An 11,891-nucleotide genomic window follows, 5' to 3' on the forward strand; every position below is an offset into this window, starting at 1 on the left:
GTTTTAACAGTATAGCTGCTCGCATGAAACAGACACAGTCCCTCCCAGCCTGCATAGAACTTTCAGTCCCCATCCTCACCTCTGGCAGTTTTGCCTTCTTAATTCCTGTCTCCCCAAACTTACACAGGCCATCTCCATACACAAACCTAAACTAGCTTTTCCACTCCCCTCCCTCTGACCCAAATTCTCCTCCATGGAGCCTCCAGACCCCCAGTGATATTCTTAGCAGGGGGACTCCTAAGAGTCTTTGGGCCAGCTTCCTGCTGCCCTCTGCTGGGGCTCCTTAGGGCTCACGTCCTTCTTCAGGACCTACCTCTCTCCGCTTGGCGTCTACTTGGGTGGGTATGTGCCCCCAGAATATACTGGATTTTCCTGGCCCCGGTGGCTCAAAGCTGGGACCTGTGTGATCATGTGTCTGAGCCAGAATGTCCATAAAGGCCACTGTCTTGAAAGAGGCAATGCTGTATGGGCGGGCGGTAGAACTACTCTCTCTCTCTCTCTCTCTCTCTCTGTGCGTGTGTGTGTGTGTGTGTGTGTGTGTGTGTGTGTGGTGGAGGGATGGAGGGGGGTGTGGGTCCTTCAGGTGAAATGCCTTTAATAGGATTTTTTTATTCTTTCACTCTTTGTTTTTTATCTTTTGCCAAAGGCAATTGATATTCCTTTAGAAACATCAGAAAATAGACATGAAAAAGATTTAATATCATCTGGAGACCATTTCTGCTCCTATCTGGAGCAGGAACAGAGGGGAGAGAGTAGTAGGCCAGGAGCCAGGACACTGGGTTCTAGTCCTCACTGTCCCCTCACTCTGTGACCCTGAGCCTCAACTTACCATACACGAAAAAATGAGCACCCCAATAAAGTGCCTGTCTGGCTTTCCTCCTCTGAGATCTAAGTCAGTGGTCCTGGGCAGTCCCTTCCTCAACTAGACCCTTAGGCTCTTCCAACTTTCAGTCACTGCAAGTATTGAAAAGCAGTAAAATAGGCTAAAACAAATTTCAAATACGGGGAAAACTCTGAAAAGTTCTGAAAATGGACAAAAATGCTTAAAAATTTTTAGAGGATTGAAAATTGCCTTATGGAGCATGAAAACAGCTGACACAATAGGGAAAAAAAACCCAGCAACTGGGGAATTTTTATTTTCAATCAAATCATTGTTTCAATCAAAATGTTGTGTTCATGAGAATGCTTTCAGAAAGACTGCTTTCAGTCCAGTCCTAGATCTGTGTGAGGCAGCCAGCAAGCAAGAGCTTCCGTGCAGCTCCCCTGTGAACTCGGAAGAAGTCTGAGATCCCCACCCTTGGCGAAATAAACATCAGACCAACCGCAGGCAGGCATGTACCCAGCGAGCATTTACCGATTCTCTTCTTGTCGGGCTCTGTGCCGGGTGCCTGGGATACGTGGCAACCAGGACAGCCCAGCCATCCTCTTCCCACGGGGGCTCCCAGCCAGCCTGACAGGGCAGACAGACGCGTCCATGTGTCATTCCAATCAGGGTGAGATGAGGCGAGAACTGGAAGTCACAGCAAATGGAGAGAGGCAGGGAAGCCACCGCCCTGTCCCTCCAGCCACCATGAAGCTATAGAAACTCCCCTTCCCCTCCTCAGTAAGATGTTCCCGTCATTTTTGCTGTGAAACACATTATCCCAATATTCAGTGTCTCAAAACAATCATCTTCTTTTGCTCAGAATTCTATAGGTCAAGAAATCAGAGGGCACAGCAGGAATGGCTTGTCTCTGCTCTGAAATGTCTCGGGCCTCCGCTGGGATGATCGGTGGCTGGGGGTGACTCCAGGGCTGGGGGCAGGAGTCACACGGAGGTATGTTCACCCGCGTGCCCCAAGGTTAGTACTATTTCCTGGGCCATAACTGTGGCAGTTTTCCAGAGCGCCTGTGCAGGGCGTCGGCTCACACAGATGGAGGCATCAGGGTCCCAGCTGCCCTACGTGGCGGCTCAGGACCCCACACAGGAGTGTCCCAGGCAACAGGGCCTCTCCTGCCGTCACTACGGAAGTCCTGAAGTGTCACTTCTCAGAATCCTGTTGGTTACAAGCGAGCCACAGGCCTGCCAGATGGACCAGGAAAATGATTAGACACCATGTCTGAACTGGAGAAGAGTAAGGTTCCAAGAAGACCAGTGGGACGGGAGGTCTCGTTGTGGCCGTCTTTGACACCATTTACCACACCTGGTGACCCAGGCCCCCCATTGGCTGCCCAGCATGGCAGGGCGGGCCTGAGTGGGGCCCAGCTGGAGGTGGGGTGGCGGGAAAGAAGCTGGACTCCTCTCCAGGGGCAATACCATTTGACTGTGGCTTCAGTTTCTACTCCTGTCTATGTGTTCTTGTGAACAATGGAGGCACTGCTACTCTCCCCCTCCAGCCTAACGCATGTAAGCGGCCAGTAAGTGGCTGTTATTATTTGGCATCTCTGTGTGGTTATCCTAAAGACAATTCAAACCCAACGTCCCCAACACTGAACTCATAATGTGCTGCCCGTGCCTGCCCCTTCCTCGGTGTCCCCTCCCTACAGGAACTGACCACCTTCCCTCCTCTTGCCCATGTCAGAGGCCTGGCGGTCATCTTTTATACCTCGTACTCTCTCTCTCACTCCCCATAGCCCACCCGAACCCCAGTCTTAACAAATTTACTTTCTAGATGTTTCTCTAATTTTTCTACTCTTCTCCATCTCTACCCTAACACCTAGTCCAAACTTACAGTCATCTCTCCTTTGGACTCTGGCCTCCTTACTGGTCTTGCAAAGTCACTAGGCCCTTCTATCTGCCCACATCCCTTCTTCACAGAGAAGCTGACAGAATATTTTCAAAATGTAAAGCTGATCATGGCACTCCCCCCTGATGAATGCCCTCTATCCCTATTGCCCTAAAGCAAAGGCAGATCTTTTAAAAGGTCCACAAAGTCCTGCCTCCCTCCCTCCCTCCTGTCAGTTCCACTCTCCCTCCCGCACACTCACTGCTCCCTTCTGCCACAAGGTCTTCGTATCCCTGTGCCAGCAATGCCCATGCCCCTTCCCACTTTGCTCCCCCTTCCTGCAGATGAACAGCTCAAGGGTCACCTCCTCCAAGAAGCCTTTTCCGCCTACCTGTGAGATTCACCCTCCCAACCTTGGTAGGCTCTTGTAGCACCAGGCAATCTCTGTACTTGTTACAGCTGGCATCTACATTTGTGTGGTGATTATTTGAATATCTTTCTCCTCCAAAACCCTGCAGGCTCCATGAGGGTAGGGACCGTGTCTGGTTTTGCTCACTCTTATATCCCAAACCCTAAAACAGCACCTGACACATAGTTCAATAAACATTTGGCGATTGGATGGATGGACGGATGGATGGATAGATGAGAGAGGGGAGGAGAGGGGCCAGGGCCATTGGAAGCATTTAGAGAACATTGCTGAATGAAGAAATGGGCAGGTTGGACGGAGCCCAGAAGACGACTCACAATACACCTGATTTTCCAACCTTCAGGCAGAGGTGAGGCCAGAAGGGAATCTGTTAGTAAGCTGGAGGAAAAAGTGATTCCGTTAGGACTGGAAACACTCATCGTCCCTGCCCCAGGGCTATCTTCTGGAGTTGGATAGTTTCATCTTCTTCCAGAACTCAGCATGCCTACCTGGTCCAAGCTCCTTTTCCAGATGAGGGTCAGCCCGCAGTGAGACTTGGCCACCACCGCGAGGCGGTGCGGGAATGGAGAAAACTGGGCGGAGGCACTCACAGACCAGGGGCCATCCCGACTGTGCTATGCCAGGTGGTTATTCTCCCGCCCTTACTAACAGCAGATAGCCCTAGGTCTCCTCCAGAATAGTCTAGCAGCTTGGCCTGGACGTGGGCCCTCTGGGAGTTGACCTAACTCCTTTCCCAGACTTTACTACTAAGTTCACCGAACAGATAACTCACTGGACCCTCACACTGCACGCTTTCCACCTCCATACTTTGCTCACGCTGTTCCTCTGCTTCGAAGCCTCTTTGCCTGCAGTGCACCCCCTCCCTGCTTGCCCAGTGTGTCCTTCCCGATCCAGCTTAACTGCCATCTCCTCTCCTGAAGCCCTCCAAATTTTGTGATTTTTCCTTAACACTTTATCTTCATCTCTCTTCTGAAGCTAATTTCGGCCTCGTGAGGTTTGCATGCCTCACGGATAATGTGCCCCAATCTGGAGGTCTTTTCACGTGCAGGACCAGGCAGTGCAGGGCCAGGCAGTGAGTGCAGGACCAGGCAGTGCAGGGCCAGGCACGGGTCATCTTATCAGCATCTGGCATAGCATGGTGCCCACAGCAGAAACTGTGCACTCAGTGTGCGATGGGAATGGATTAGCGATGAATGCAGACCCCAGGTCGACTGCTGCTCACCGCTGTATAGAAGAATCTTTGTCGCAGAAGTGTTCAGTAAATATCTGCTGAGGGAACAAACTGCTTTTATAATGGTAGACCTCACAGAGACTTTTTATGTTGGACATACAAAAAGACACAGAGACTATAACAAAAACCCCTTGCACCTAAACCTATGCTAGAAAAGAAGGCATTACAGGGGCGCCTGGGCGGCTCAGTCGGCTAAGCGTCTGCCTTCGGCTCGGGTCATGATCTCAGGGTCCTGGGATCGAGCCCTGCGTCGGGCTCCCTGCTCAGTGGGAGCCTGCTTCTCCCTCTCCCTCTGCCTGCTTGTGCTCTCTCTCTAATAAATAAAATCTAAAAAAACTTGAAAAAAAGGATTGCAGGAGGCATCAAGGTATAGTGATAGGAACACTAGACCTCCTAATGGTCTTGGTTTGAATTACCTTTTCTGAACCTCAATTTCTCCATCTTCTTTTTTTTTTTTTTTTTAAGTAGGCTCCACGCCCAGTGCAGAGCCCAATGTGGGGCTTGAACTCACAACCCTAAGATCAAGACCTGAGCTGAGATTAAGAGATGCCCAACTCACTGAACCACCTAGGTATCCCTCCCCATCTTTAAAATGGAATATATATTTTTTTGAGTTTATGCCAGCCTCCTTCCAAGAATATCTGGAGTTAACTTTTGGAAAGGTGTGAAAATCAAAGAAATAATAAATGTGAACGTACATTGCAGGTTATATGGTCGTTGTTAGCAGCAGCAACGACACTACGCCACCTAGTAACGAAAAGGAGTAACTGCATCTGGGTATGCCTGCTTGTGCTCTCTCACGTGCTCTCTCTCACAAATATTTTTTAAATGTGCAACTATAAGCATTTTATCTTGTCTTTAAAGATTTTTATTTATCTGAGAGAGACAGAGATAGTGACAGCACGAGCAGGAAAAAGGGGAGAAGCAGGCTCCCCACTGAGCAGAGAGCCTGACTCAGGGTCGATCCTAGGAAGCTGAGATCACAACCTGAGCCTAAGGCAGACACATAACCCACTGACCCACTCAAGCATTCCTCAAATAAATAAAATCTTTTTTTTTAAGATTTTATTTATTTATTTATTTATTTGACACAGAGAGTGAGCACAAGCAGGGGAGCAGCAGGCAGGGGGAGAGGGAGAAGCTGCTCCATGGAAGAGGGAGCCCAATGTGGGGCTTGATCCCAGGACCCTGGGATCATGACCCGAGCCAAAGGCACATGCTCAACCGACTAAGCCACCCAGGTGCCCCTAAATAAAGTCTTAAAAAAAAAAAATTAAAGGAACAAAAATGAGCTCTGAGCCAACTGTTAAATTTTCGGGAATTCTGCAAGCCAGTTAAACACAGGCATTATTTAAAAATAAAATTATGAACTCAAAGGTAAATAAATTATATTCAAAACAAACGTAATCAATACTTAACCCATCATTTCCCGTTTTATAGTTTTACCATTACTTATGGTCTTGCAGCCACTTACATTTGTTTCTGTCTGGGGACTCCTATACGATGGTCCACCGCCGAGCATCTCTTCCCAACTCCGCACGACGACATCCCTCTGGTAGCTCGCAGTAGGCCACAGTGGGAGTTCTTACACCACCGAAATAGGCAAACACTACAAATCAGTGTTGTCATCTCCTCCACAAGAGCTAAACTTTCACCAACATAAAACATACATGCATGTGTACAACATAAACGTGTGTATACCCACAACATATATGTATACACACATATGTGTATACACATGCAACAACATACATGTAACACCGACATACCACTGACTCTGGGAAATTTAAAATATGTAGGAAAAGAGATGGACAATAGTTGGTAAAAGAAGAAAAAAATAAAAAGATCAGTCCAAAACGTCTGAGCAAATAATGCGTTCCAGAAAGAGAACACAGAAAATAGTGTGAAAGAAACATTAAAGGAATAATTCAAGAAAATCTCCCAGAACTGCAAGACAATTTTAAGACCGAACTAGCTCACTGCGGGGGCGCTTGTGTGGCTGTCGGTTAAGTGTCTGTCTTCCACTCAGGTCATGATCCCAGGGTCCTGGGATCAAGTCCAGCATCAAGCCCCCCATCAGGTTCCCTGCTCAATGGGGAGTCTACATCTCCCTCTGCCCCTCACCCCACTCGTGCTCTCTCTCTCTCTCAAATAAATAAATGAAATCTTCAAAAAAAAAAAAAGGTAAGAAAAAAAGAAATAGCTCACTGAGTACCTCATGGAACGAGTGAAAAAAAAAGGGGGTGCCTGGGTGGCTCAGTCGGTTAAGCGTCTGCCTTCAGCTCAAGTCATGATCCCAGGGTCCTGGGATCAAGCCCCACATTGGGTTCCTTGCTCAGCAGGAGGCCTGCTTCTCCCTCTCCCTCTGCTCTGCCTACTTGTGTTCTCTGTCAAATAAATAAAATCTTTTTTAAAAATGAAAAAAAAATGAAACCAAGGTATTATTGCAAAACTGAGAAAACTAAGCTATAAAGAGACGATCCTAAAAGCAAGTCCACAAAAAAAAAAAAGACAAGACACAGGTTACAAAGGAGTGGGAGACAGAATGACACCTGACTTCTCAAACAGCAGTTTTTTAATCTAGAAACAATAAGCACTAAACACTTTTAGGAAAAATTATTTCCCACCTAGATTCTATTCCAAGTCAAGTTCTCTATCAACCATTAATGAGGGTTGGAAAAAGCCTTTTTCCAAGATCTCCAAAACTTTTTTCTACTCTTGTGTACATTCATTTAACATTTATGTGCATTAATATTGAAAACGTACTATGTACCAGACATTATTCTAAATACTAGGGATATAGCAGTGAACAAACAAGGTCTTTGCTCTAATGGATCCTATAATCTGAAAATATCAACATAATATGCCAGGTAGTAACTGGTACTCTGAAGAACGGCAGGAATTGAGGGGAAGGAGGGCTGGGAGTGTGCCCTCTTTTAGATTGAGCCTATGTTATAGTTGAACACACCTACGGAAGGAACAAGTCACATGGGTAGCTGGGGTAAGAGCCTTCTAGGCAGAGGAATTAACAAGGGCAATGGCTCTGGGAAGTATCTATGAAATCAGGCCACCAGGACTGGAAAGGGTATTAGATGAACAGAGGTGGCTGGAGGAGGCCAGGACACAGGGGCCCTTTGTACTGGATACTTTCCTCTTGTCCCTCCAGACCCACTCACCACCCTTCTCTGCTGCCTGGGAACCTGATGTTCACGGACCACATCAACAGGCTCCCTTGACCTCTGGCTTCCTGAGATTTGGCCAATGGGAAGCCCCTGCAATAAATCAGAAGGCCAGAGTCCTTACTGAGGATCACAGCTTCCGTCAGGTGACCCTCTCCAGCTCTGAGTTCCCTTGCACTCTGCAGGCTAGGGGTGAGAATGCCCAGTGTCTCCCCAAGGTTTCTAGCTTGAGGGAATCATACACACTATGCCCTGTGGCTTCCCTAAACCCCACTCACATCTTTGTAAAATGTTCCTTTAGTAGATTCTTTCCAAATTCCTCAATGTGAGTAGGACATGTTTTCCACCAGGAGCCTGACACTCCTTTATAGGGCAAGAGGATTTTCAATTTTATTCTGAATGAGATGGGAAACCACTGGAGGTTTTTGAACCTATGAGCTATCATACAACTTACATTTTATTTTTTATAAAATGCGTGTGAATGGGGGGGTGGAGGGTGGGGGAAGAGGGAGAGGGCAAGAATCTTAAGTGGACTCCAACTCGGCACAGAGCCCGTTGTGGGCTCAGATCTCACGACCGAGCCAAAATCAAGAGTTGGGACGCTTTAAAAAAGAAAAAAAAAAGAGTTGGACGCTTAACGAACTGAGCCACCCGGGCGCCCTAACAACTTACATTTTGAAAGCTCACTCTAGATGCTGGATGTAGAAAATGCTCAGTGGGGCTCACAGGTGGAAAGAGAACAGTTAGGCAGCTTTCACTGTAGTAGGAGTAGAAAGTGACTTGGGCTAGGACGGTTGTAGTAAAGGTGGTTAAGTGCTTAAATGTATAGTTTACTTAAAAAAAACCGAACACCTGTCACTTAAAGGACGTGATTTTTAAGTTGCTTTTATTTATTTATTTTTTTTTAAGATTTTATTTATTTGACACAAAGAGAGACAGCCAGCGAGAGAGAGAACACAAGCAGGGGGAGCAGGAGAGGAAGAAGCAGGCTCCCAGCAGAGGAGCCTGATGTGGGGCTCGATCCCAGAATGCCGGGATCACGCCCTGAGCTGAAGGCAGATGCTTAATGACTGCGCGCGCCACCCAGGCGCCCCTTTTAAGTTGCTTTTAAAAAGTAAACTCTATGCTCAACATGGGGCTCAAACTCACAAGGACTCCAAAGTCAAGAATTGCATGCTCCTTCAGCTGAGCCAGCCAAGCATCCCAAAGAAAAGATGATTTTTTTTTTAAAGATTTTATTTATTTATTTGACAGAGATAGAGACAGCGAGAGAGGGAACACAAGCAGGGGGAGTGGGAGAGGAAGAAGCAGGCTCATAGCGGAGGAGCCTGATGTGGGGCTCGATCCCATAACGCCGGGATCACGCCCCGAGCCAAAGGCAGACGCTTAACCGCTGCGCCACCCAGGCACCCCCAAAAAGATGATTTTTAAATGAAGAGAACAGTTGTTGAAGGAAACCTTCAAACCCTAGCTGCTCACACATGGGTAGATTTGGACAAACAGTATGCATATGCTGATTCCAACTGTGTCAGAAAAGATGTTATGAAGAAAAAACACACGGAAACTTTTGTTTAAAAAGGAAGAATAAATGTCTAAGTCTGAAAGACAGATGAAGACCCTATTAAACAGAAGGGGAAGCAGGAAAAAAACGATTTAATTAGACTGATCCATTTTTTAAAAACAGATCATAAGAAAAATCATCAGGGACAGTATCAATAAAATTCTTAAACTTCTAAACAAGATGAAAAGACAGAAAATTGGAGAAAATATTTGTAGCACACGATAAAGCGTTAAGAATTACCATGTTCCAAAAGACACAAAGTGGAATAACATGCATAGGCAGCTCACAAGAAGGAACCGTAAGATATTTGTTAACCAAATAAGTACAACAGAATAAAACAAAAACAGTATCATTCTCATTCTCTTTCAAAACCAATTCTGAAAGGATGTGAAGAAATGACATTCTCATGCACTTGAGAACTTTATCAGTAGAATCTTGAAATGCAGTTTTGCAAAATACACAAAATGTATATAAAAGATCCATGCCAAAGTTCCCATTCCTGAGTTTTACCTTGAGACAACTACAAGGCAAATTACAGTAGGTGACACCTATGGAATTCCAAAACCAGGACAAAAGCAGTACAAAATGACGATGGAATGATGCCCACATACCAAAAATGCCTTTGTGACTATCCGAACAGGCAGCTCTCTGGGGGAGTGTTCACCGAATAAACTGCTACGTCTCTCTGAATGATTTAACTACCACCACGTATTAAGTACCTCCTGTAGTCCTTACAGTAATTTAGATTCTTGAGATTTTACCCCCACAGCCTTTCAGTGGCAGGGCTGTTGCCGAAAACCAACTTTGACCCCCTCTATCCACTCCTTAAAAGGACTGCAGGTGTTTTTACATTTTATTATTTCCTATCAAGTATACTAATTTTTTAAAGCATTAAAAACCTCCCACACGTAGTCATATTTGATATTTGCAGTACTTCTGTTGGCTTGATGGCAAGACACAAATACACAAAATGCTTTTTTAAGTAGGCTCCATGCCTAGTGTGGAGCCCAATGCAGAGCCCAGCACGGGGCTTGACCTCCTGACCCCGAGATCAAGACCTGCGCTAAGGTCAAGATGGGACACTTAACCGACTGAATCACCCAGGCGCCCCGCAAATACTTAATTAAAAAGAAACCTAGATATGCTTTGAAACATCAAACGCCCCACCAACTATTGACTAGTTTTTGGTCCAGAAGCACCAATATCCAACATTTGCACAGCTACCTAGGGATTGCAAAGGACCGTGCTGAGTTACCTTGTTTTACTTGTTCATCACTCTTGGAGACGTTTGTCTTATTAGTCAGTTTAATTCCTGGTTAATGATGGTTAGCCACTTTTAAGACATGAACGCAAACACAAGGGATTAAGAAATCTAACACGAGGTTAAGAATTGAGTAAAACGGGCGCCTGGGTGGCTCAGTCGTTAAGTGTCTGCCTTCGGCTCAGGTCACGGTCCCAGGGTCCTGGGATTGAGCCCCGCATCAGCCTCTCTGCTCGGCAGGAAGCCTGCTTCTCCCTCTCCCACTCCCCCTGCTTGTGTTCCTGCTCTTGCTGTGTCTCTGTCAAATAAATAAAATCTTAAAAAAAAAAAAAGGGTAGGAATTATGAAAAAAAAAAAAAAAAGAATTGAGTAAAATACTGAAAACAGACTTCTTCCTATTATTTGTGAACCCATTAGGAAGCGGGGGCTGAATCAGCTTGTATACACAGCATAGAGCACACAGTGTCCGGTAGGTGAATATAGCAAGTGCCCTAAGGAGCAAGTCACTTCGTGTTTGTACCCCCAGAGCACAGCACTCCAAAGGCCATCAGTGCTAGCTGATACTGGTCTCTTGAAAACAAGGGACTTTGCCTAATAGTGGGATTTCAAACTAATTGCTTAGAATAAAGTTTAAGTAAAAAGCTTATTAGTTTACTGTCTTACAATCTTCAACAACTCATTGTGCCAACTTGCCTCTTTTACACAGGGATACCCACACATCACTCATAAGGTTGTTTGAAGAATTAAATATTCTGCAAACACCCAGGTGAGTCCCTTTTAACCCATCCAAAAGTTGCAAGGCTCAGTCACCTGTTCTGGTTCCCTCTGCTCCAGATGGAACTGTGCTTGCTATTATCTGAATTCCTTCTTCCTCATCTTTAAGTCTTACCAGCAAGACTGGGATCAAACACCAGTTCTTCCTGCGGTCCCTCCATAGTAAAGATGCCCCCCCTGCAGAAGAGCTTTCTTACACGTTTCTGACTAGACTAGACTAGACTACTACATATGCTGGATGACATTGATCACAGGTCCACCTTAGTATTAACAGCAAACGTAGCAAGAATACTTAGAAATGGGGTGCCTGGGTCGCTCAGTCAGTTAGTTGTCTGACTTTGGCTCCGGTCATGATCTCAGGGTCCCAGGATGGAGCCCCACATGAGGCCCTGCACTCAGCGGGGAGTCTGCTGCTCCCCCTCCCCCTGCCCTTCCCCCAGCTCATGCTCTCAGTAAATAAAATCTTAAAAAAAAAATACTTAGAAACATCTTTGTCATGACATCAAAATAATTAAGTCACTACACCTCCTAGTCTCTTCCAGTCCTGCCACCCTCCCTCCCCATTTAACAACCACCCATGAAGTTATAAACTGCTCAACTAGTTGAGCAGTGAAGGGATAAAAAAGATGGGTGCTATCTGGTTGCTCCCTGCGGAATCACACGCTTATTGTGCCAACGCACTTCCACATCAAAAAAGATCAACATACGTGAATGAATGATACGTATTTTTTAGGGAAAGAAATACAAAATATCC

The 11,891-nt window shown here is 46.1% G+C and overlaps 1 long non-coding RNA gene across 1 annotated transcript; it reads right to left on the minus strand.

Annotated features, from left to right (window-relative positions):
* On the minus strand, window positions 1-6,427 carry LOC121104747. Its single transcript, XR_005837064.1, has 3 exons — window positions 5,837-6,427; window positions 4,354-4,400; window positions 1-2,061 (listed from the first exon to the last, which is right to left on the minus strand). It is a non-coding gene; the product is annotated as an uncharacterized LOC121104747 (long non-coding RNA).
* Window positions 6,428-11,891: the final 5,464 nt, after the last annotated feature.

The sequence above is a fragment of the Ursus maritimus genome, unplaced genomic scaffold (assembly GCF_017311325.1).
Source record: "Ursus maritimus isolate PB19 unplaced genomic scaffold, ASM1731132v1 scaffold_23, whole genome shotgun sequence".
Lineage (NCBI taxonomy): Eukaryota > Metazoa > Chordata > Mammalia > Carnivora > Ursidae > Ursus > Ursus maritimus.